Here is a 9,799-nt window from a genome sequence, read left to right as displayed (position 1 = left end):
ACATATAACCTGAACAATATAATCCTGCTAGTGGCAACAACAGTAAATAAAGAAATAACATAGAAATAATGGGAAGGAAACATACAGTGGGGGAATACAACATAAAGAGTGAGAATAATGAAAAGACAGAATTAAACCGAAAATCCTTAAACGAATTGAGCAATTAAAACAGCACGGCATCACCCTTCGTGCTTTTACTCTCAACCTCACCAAATAAATAAATAAAACGGCACGACATCACCCTTCGTGCATTAAACCTCTCATAATATACACGGCATCACCCTTCGTGCTTTAAACCTCTCATAATATACACGACATCACCCTTCGTGCTTTACGCTCTTCCTCACAATATAAATAATGCATGCACGACATCACCCTTCGTGCTTTACACTCCGCCTCACCAATTACAGAATCAATAACAACGGATAGATAAGAGTATCACAAAAAAACTAATATTTTACCCATAATCAATAGCACAATGTAATCTCAGCCTTGAATCAATATTCGAAAGTTACCAAATCTCAGTGAAACCAGATTTGAGTCACCCAACGTTTCAAATAACCCGCTAAGCATGGATAGTAGAATTTAAGGCTACAAAATAGACAAGAATAGAATTTCACTCGCATGCTATGACTCGACAAAGACGCATAGATGCTCGTCACCTCACCTATACATCGTATTTAACAACCAAACACGTAGCAAATGAACACATAATACCTATTCCCTCAAGCCAAAGTTAGACACGACACTTACCTCAATTTCGCAAGCCACCCACTGCTCAAGTACTGCTTTCCCTTTAGAATTCACCTCCAACCCACTTGTATCTAATCATAATTAGTTTAATATCATCAATTATCGCTAAAGGAATCAACTTTAATGAATAATTACAGATTTCCCAAATTTTTCTCCAAAATGTCAAAAATCGACCCCAAGCCCGCTTGGTCAAAACCCGAGGTTCGGACCAAACTTCATTTACCCATTCACCCCCGAGTCCGAATATGTAATTAATTTTGGAATCCGACCTCAAATCGAGGTCTAAATCCCCAAATTTCCAAAATCCCTAGCTTCTACCCTAACCCCTAATTCTACCATGAAAACTCTAGATTTTAGGTTGAGTTCTTGTAAAATGAAATAAAAGATTGAAAGAAACGAGTTAGGGAATACTTACCTATGATTTGGGGAAGAAAATGTCTTTGAAAAATCTCCCTAGGCCTCCTATCCTTTTGAAACGAGAAGAAAAATGGCTAGAGTCCGAATTAAATGAACTCACTGCCCAGCGACCTTCTCACCTGCGGTGCTTTGGTCGCACCTGCGCTTCCGCACGTGCGAACAGGATGTGCGCTTATGCGGAAAAGGACTGGGCCAACTGGGGCCGCACCTGTGGACAGGGTTCCGCTTCTGCGGTCCCGATCCTGCGGAGAGAAGTCCGCATCTGCGGAAAAATGAAGTCCAGGCCTGGATCGCACCTGTGGGGCTATCGCTCGCACCTGCGAGCTTGCAGGTGCGGGCACACCAGATTTGGTGCACCAGCAGTCTTGTTGAGGTTTGAACTTAACTCGCACATCGCCCGAATGGCACCCGAGCCCTCGGGGCTCCAAACCAAGCATGCACGCAAGTCTAAAAATATCATACGGACTTGCTCGCGCGATCAAATTGCCTAAATAACACCTAGAACTACGAATTTAGCGCCAAATGAAATGAGATTCTCAAAAACACTTTAAAATTTCTATTTTCTCAACTGGATGTCCGAATCACGTCAAATCAACTCCGTTTCTCACCAAATTTCACAGATAAGTCTTAAATATCATAATGAACTTGTACCAGGCTCCGGAACCAAAATACGGACCCGATACTAACAATGCCAAATATCAATCAATTCTTAAAAATAAATAAATTTCAAACTTTTAATTTTTATCAAAAGTTCATAACTCAAGCTAGGGACCTCCGAATTCGATTCCGGGCATACGCCCAGGTCCCATAATTCGATACAGACCTACCGAGACCGTCAAAGCACGGATCTGGGCCCGTTTACCAAAAATGTTGACCGAATTCAACTAAAATTAACTTTTAAGGTAAAAATTCTTATTTTCATTAGTTTTCAACATAAAAGCTTTCCAAAAACCTGCCCGGACTGCGCACGCAAATCAAGGAGGGTAAAAATGAGATTTTTAAGGCTTAAGAGTGCAGATTTGAGTTCTAAAACATAAGATGACCTTTTGGGTCATCAAAGTCCCCGACAAAAGGGACGTCAGTACGAAATAATATACCGAGTATGTAACGCACTAGAATAATTGAAAGCTGAAACTGAATTGATAATATAATAACTGAAAGTAACTGGGAGTAAAAGATAATCTGAAGATATGCTTACCTGCAGATACTGACTTGACTCTCTCAATATAGTAAGTAAAATAGTTGTCCAGCCCTATAAGGCTCGGTATGTGTAACTGCTCTGCCGTAGTAGGCTCACTCATAGGCGCTCGTCCATACTAGGCTCTATATTTCGGCCATTCTAGGATCGCTAATAGGCGCTCGACCACAGTAGGCTTGGTATATAACTTACCATCTGATCAGAGGTTGCCCAATAGGGGCCTGCCCACCGATTATAACTCGATGGTGGTGAAAATACTGTAATATATATATAGACCCTCTACTCTCTTGACTGGAAGAAGACAATACTTAACTGAATATAAAGTCCAGATAAGAGAGAATACTGTAACTTATGAGACTAGGACAATGTACATAAATTCAAGAATATGAACTTCTCTTTATATCTCGTTATCAAACACATGTAGTTACGGGATCATGCAAGAATGAAGGAAGGTTTAGCCTTAACATACCTTATCACAATCTGTCCAATAACCACGTTGAACTCGTCTCGTTTCCCCTTAATCTACAACAACGATAACAATACTATTATCAAGTTACGAAAGGTACAACTATCGCACAACGAACGACCAACCACCCCCGTTTATGTGGTGTATATCCACACCCTTTCTCCTCTAAAACTCCATAAAATAGTAGCAAAATACACAATCCAACAACACCACAATACGATCACCGTCCCATGAGTTATTACAATTATAGAACGAATTTCTATACTTTTCCAGCAGAAAAAAAAATGAAAGAGAGCAGTATACTTACCTTATTTGGTGAATATCTCAGCTCCTATCTTGGTTATTCAATCCTTAGGTTTTTCCTCCAACTAGAACTTGAAAAGAAGACAAAATCAATTAGGGTTTGTGTTAAATTTTTGGGAGAAATTTTTAGGGGCTTATCTCTGATTTGTAAGCTCTATAATGGGTGTGAAATATGAAGGAAATAAGCCCTTAAAAGGGCTCTTTGGCCGACCCGAAATAGCCCCTTTTTAGACATATTTAGTTCTCTCTTTTAAGCAAGTATGTGACACACCTACTTGTCACTTGTGCAGTCTACGCAGTCTCGCCAAAACATATATACCTCTCTACTCCGATGTCGTATTCACAAACGGTTTTATGCATTAGAAACTAGACTCATAGATATACAATTTTATGGGTGGATCACCCCGTAAATCTAAGTATGCTGTTAGAAAAGATCAGCTACATTTGACCTATTGTTCATCATATTTATGAATGTAACTTGTGATGACCTTTGCCAACTTTTGTTCCACAACTCGCTTGACTTCAAAATATAACACACGAATATAACAACTAAAATAACTCATAACATAACTTCCTTATCATGTTGGGCATCCTAGTTGCTCCCCAAAAGTACATGTTATAACATTCCCAGCTTGTCGACTTTCGACGAAACTTATTTTCTTCAATTCGTTTTGCTTCTAAGACTTTCAACCCTCTTGGTACTTGCAGTTCATGAGCATAATTATTTGTAATGTCCAAGTTAACATGATTAAATTAATTTATGTACTTTCAAAGATGATCTCATTTCTGAGCTTACATTAATTGACTTGCGACGTACTTTTACGTATGAAAACATGGGTTGTAACATCATTCCCCCCGTTTGGAACATTCATCCTTGAATATTGACCGATGCGCTTATATGTCTCATAACCTATATCTCTTATGAATACTTTAGTACTGTCCTTTCCATCTAGGCAACTGTTCTGTGAATAAATTCAAAGGTCAGGGCATTCCCCTCTTTAGGCCTCTCTCTCATACCACGGCTTGTGGTCGGAATTCTTCCAATCACGTAACTGCTGCTACCTTATGTCATGCAGCCTATACGACTTTGTCCTTGTATGTGCACCTATGTGACTCTTCTCTCCTTGTTCCTCCAGCTTTTAGCCAAACTCTAGGTCTCACTTTATGAAAATATACAGATTTATGACAACTGTCGCTCTAGGCATCTATAGGTGTACTAAAGTTCTTCGCTCGGTACTTGTTGAATTTACGACTATTGCTATATCTTGTTTCATAGCCTCGGTTACCTATGTGTATAACTTTACTATATCTAGGTAGCTTATACTATACCATAACACTTACTTTGGTTTATTATTACTGAGGTATGCTACCCAACTCTAGGTTACTCTCTCACTGCTTATCCTATATGTATAAATCTAAGTTTTTTAATGCTTAATCATTACTGTTCATCTTAAGAATGATAGCCTAATCTCATCTCATACTTTGTAACTTTTACCCATCTAATGTTGATTCACCTTAATGTTGGTCTATAATCTACCACTGATAACTTGAAAGCTCTTACGTAATACATTGTCGCTAGGGCTCATGTCTCATCAGGGAACATTTGAAGTTATTTGCCTGATCCACATAGGGGCAATATTATACTTCAATAACTGTATTTCATAGCATCCCAACGTGATTTATCTTATGGGGGGGGAGGGGGTTTCTAATCCCATGTAGTTCATGAAATCCCTTCTCTTTGAATCAATACTTAATCGAAGACCTAAATGTCATCCTCTTTTCATTTATCACAGTTACCCCCTTATTCTACTACCATGGCAGCATTCCATCTCTTCTAAATGCTCCTAGTCTTAAACTCCTCGGAGTTCATTCATCCTATACATAGCTTTCTATAACTTACGGAAACTATCGTCACTCTTATTTTGATGGACTTAATCCTGAGGCCTTACCTATTCTCGTCAGCTTCCCACTCACCTTTTCTTGTCCTTACTCATGTCTACCTAAAACCTTGTTCCTCTACCATACTTGAGCTTGTGACCTACACATATCTATTTATACTACTCGCAACCTTCCTTTAACTTACTAGCACAATCGATTTCCTTATGTTATTCTGGAACCTCAAGTGAGACATCACGCCATGTCTAACTCTTATTTACTCTCTTAACTAGACCTCTCGGTACGTGGAAACCATAGGGTGATAGATATACTATTGATGACACCACTATCATTTCTGGATACTGAATCACAACGCTTCTAGCCCTCTATTGGAAGTATGGACTATTTACAACCTTCTGCACATGAGTATCTTGTACCTTCTTCACCTTTACTTTACTTACCTTTAAATATCGCATCATATCTTCTATCTCTTTCATAACCTCCCTTCCACATAGGTGGAATTCACATCCACAACTTGAAGCTCTACTATAATACTTGCACCTCTAGTGCATACACAATCTGATGGGCGCTTCATACTGGCTTCTTATGAGGCTGGTACTTTTCTAACTGGCTTTATCATAAAGCCATTATAGAATATGGCTATTGTACTATCTTTGTTGTACCTCTGATATTAAGAGTGATTCTGCAATATTTTGAATCACAGTTTCTATAATTATATGGGTCTAATAATCAGTCTCCTGATTCACTTAGCTGATGTAACTCTTTAGTTTCCTCTTCTCTCTCAGCCTCTAAGTAGGCGTAAGCTATCTTCCGATCTATGGCTCAGGGTATTATTTATTAGTTTAGCCTTTCGTGGACGCTATGGAACATCCATGATATAATCTCCTAACAATTCGAGCCTTTGTCTGTGACGTGAACATAGTTCTTTCTTTTAACTTATACCAGAATCTCCTATAGCTGTTTGAATGTCAACATATATGTTGCATGGATAATGCTCCAAAATCTTTAGTGCGTTCATAACGTAACTAACTCTGAGTCGTAGATCAAATAATTCCTTTCGTGCCATCTTAGTTGTCTTTAAACATAAGCAATTACTTTTCTTGGACGTTCTGCCATTTGCTGCATAAATACTTGGCTTATCTTAGTGCCCATGAATACTGAAATTTCTTGTAACTCATATGATTTAAAATATCACTTTACTTCCCGTTCATTAGCCACGATAGGTGCCACTTTCTTACGGAGTGCATACAATATTGTAGTGAGACTGTTATTACAAGACCATTTCTTCTTCAAGTTACTATACTTAGGTTGAAGCCTTCTTCCTTATTTCCTCAGCGAGTCTTTTGTTATCGTACTTAGGGGAGACCCTCTGACTCTTGTAAAGCTACGACCTTATTACATCTTATACCCGACAGAAATTTTGATGTTCTTACTCGCCTATAATTATTCTTAGTTACTTACCTTTGCGCCTTTGTGCACGTAGGGTTACTTCTGAACTAAAATTTCTGACTGTCTCCCCAGTGGCATTCTCTATTATTTCCGTAACACTTACACGGTACCTTCAACTACCCCAACTCCTATCTGAATATTTCTCAAGGATTATGATGTCATATCTTTGGGACTAAATTCACTATGCTAGAGTATACTATGTGTCAAGCCCCGAGCCTAGGGGTGAGACCGGCACCCGGTGCCTCATCTATCCTTGGGTACCAACTTGCGACTAAGGGACTCTGGACATATAATGTCATACTTTGGCCAGGGGCCACATTGCAAGACAATTTGCGAGGCAAAATATAAAACTGAATGGAAACTAACGCTGACTAAATATCAATATAAAGCTGGGCCGGCAAGGCCGTCATAACTACTATAGCTGACAAGCCAACAAAATATACATACGGGGCCTACAAGCCCAATATATTGCACCAACTGACAGGATATGTCTACAAGCCTCTACAGATGGATGTACTATAATTGGAACAGGGCCCTGACCTACCCATAGCCTATATACATATATACACAATATGTACACAAAACGTCTAGACCCAGCAACTCCGAAGGACGTAGAGCTTACCGATAAAGCTGAACTCGGGCAACACCTACTGAGGAGGTCTACCTGTCTGTTTGTCTTAACCTGAACGCATGAAATGCAGCGTCCCCAGAAAAAGGGACATCAGTACGAAATACTATACCGAGTGTGCAAGGCAATAAAAGTAACTGAAAGATGCAATTGAACTGATAATATAATAAGTGAAGGTAAGTGGGAGTCAAAGATGATCTGGAGGTATACTTACCTGCTGATACTGACTCAACTCTCTCAATATAGTAAGTAAAATAATTGTCCGGCGTTATAAGGCTCAGTATATATATAACTGCTCTGCCGTAGTTGGCTCGTTCATAGGCGCTCGGCCAGACTAGGCTCTGTATCTCGACCAACTAGGCTCACTCATAGGCGCTCGACCACAGTAGGCTCGGTATATAACTTACCATCTGATCAGAGGTTACTCAATAGGGGCCTGCCCATCGATTATAGCTCGATGGTAATAAAAATACTGGTATACTGTATATATAGGCTCTCTTCTCTCTTGACTAGAACAAGACAATACTCAATTGAATATGCAGTCCCGATAAGGAGAATATTGTGACTTACGAGACTAGGAAAATATACATAAATTCCGGAATATGAATTTCTCTTTATATCTCGTTATCAAATGCATATAATTATGTGATCATGCCAAAATAAAGGAAGGGCTTAGCCTTAACATACCTGGAGTAGGAAATAATCCGTGTGATATTCTTAAGAAGGATTACACCGTACTCCCTTAAAATTGCAAAATCTCACGTTGCTTAAGATACTATGAAATCTCTATTTGAATTATTGAAGATCCGTACCCTTCTACGTTAGCTTCAGATTGCCTTCCACGTTAGCTTCAGATTGCCTTCTACGTTAGCTTCAGATTGCCCATATGTAGAGCCTTTGCTATTATGTTAAATGTTGAAAGATATGTATCTTTGAAATGCTAAAAGATATGTAGATTTCTTTAAATTACAAGGCTTATGTTTGAATTGATTGCCACATATCCCAATATGACTAAGAGTCATATGTTTTGGTAGTGGCTAGCTTCCACATGGGGATGCGGGATGGGGGAGGGGGGTTAATCTTATCCCATAACTTATTAGTTAATTAGGTAATATCCCGTTACACGATAATTAACCAATTACCCATATAATTAAGAATTATCTCAAATTACTTAAAATACTACTCATTTTTAATATACTTTATACATCATACTATCATGGTCATCTGGTACCTTGTATGGCACTAGTCCATAAATACGGGGTATTATAGCTTGGACCGTATTTTATCCCAAATTGCCAAACTTCGATGAAACTCATTTTCTTCTATTTTCTTACCTTCTCTCCTTCACGAATTTACTCATCACGTGTTTGAAATAGCATAATGCTTATAATCTCAAGAAAATCTCATCCCCGAGTCTACGTCAATTAACTGAAGACGAAACTTTAATGTACGAAAAATGCGAGATGTAACATCCTTCCCCCTTAGAAATATTCGTCCTCGAATGTTTACTCTTAGATACTTTGGGAAAATGTTTCCAGAGTATCCTCCGTACACTAGACTAAAACCAACCCGTACGTAGCCAGAAAACATACTATACATGCTACACATGGCCAATGTCTATAAATAGAAACACTTGGCCTCATACAGCTGTCTATTATAAATTCTGAAAGTCAAAAATAAGAGCTTACCTGATGACGTACCGGCCTGAATAGAGCTGTACTGAGGTATCCCACCTCGAGCCATATCTTCAGTTTGAAATAGGTGGGGGTATTTAGATTTCATTTCTTCCTCCGCTTCCCACGTCATCTCTTCCACATTCTTGCTTCTCCATAAAACCTTTACGGAGGCTATTCCCTTATTCCGTAGCTTGCGGATTTGTCGGTCTAGGATGGCAACCAAAATTTCCTAGTATGACAAGTCCTCCGTAATCTGTACATCATCCGTGGGCACCGCTCGGGTAGGATCGCCAATGCACTTCCGTAGCATTGATACGTGAAAAATCGGATGGCCAGACTCCAATTCTGAGGGTAATTCTAACTCATATGCTACTTGGCCCACTCTCCGAATGATCCTATAAGGCCCAAAATATCGTGGGCTAAGCTTGCCTTTCTTGCCAAACCTTATCACTCCCTTCATAGGTGACACCTTTAAGAATACCCAGTCATTAACCCCGAACTCTAAGTCTCGTCGCCGCACGTTAGAATATGACTTCTGGTGACTCTGGGCTGTTAACAGTCACTCCTGGATAAGTTTTACTTTCTCTACGGCTTGCTGAACTAGGTCTAGCCCATGTAACCCATATTATCCTACATCAAACCACCCTATAGGAGATCTGCACTTACGCCCATACAAAGCCTCATACGGAGCCATCTGGATACTGGAGTGGTAATTGTTATTATATGCAAACTCGATAAGAGGTAGATGTTCATCTCAACTTCTTTTAAAATCCAACACACATGCTTGTAACATATCCTCGAGCGTCTGAATTGTGCGCTCGGCTTATCCATCAGTCTGTGGATGAAAAGCTGTGCTGAGATTCACCTGAGTCCCGAGACCTCTCTGAAATGACCTCCAAAAATGTGCTATAAACTGGGCCCTACGGTCAGATATAATAGATATTGGTATTTCGTGTAGCCGCACTATCTCCTTAATATATAACTTTGCATAATCTTCTGATGTATATGTAGAC

The sequence above is a fragment of the Nicotiana tomentosiformis genome, chromosome 2, assembly GCF_000390325.3.
Source record: "Nicotiana tomentosiformis chromosome 2, ASM39032v3, whole genome shotgun sequence".
Taxonomy (NCBI): Eukaryota; Viridiplantae; Streptophyta; class Magnoliopsida; order Solanales; family Solanaceae; genus Nicotiana; species Nicotiana tomentosiformis.
This window is presented reverse-complemented; position numbering follows the sequence as displayed.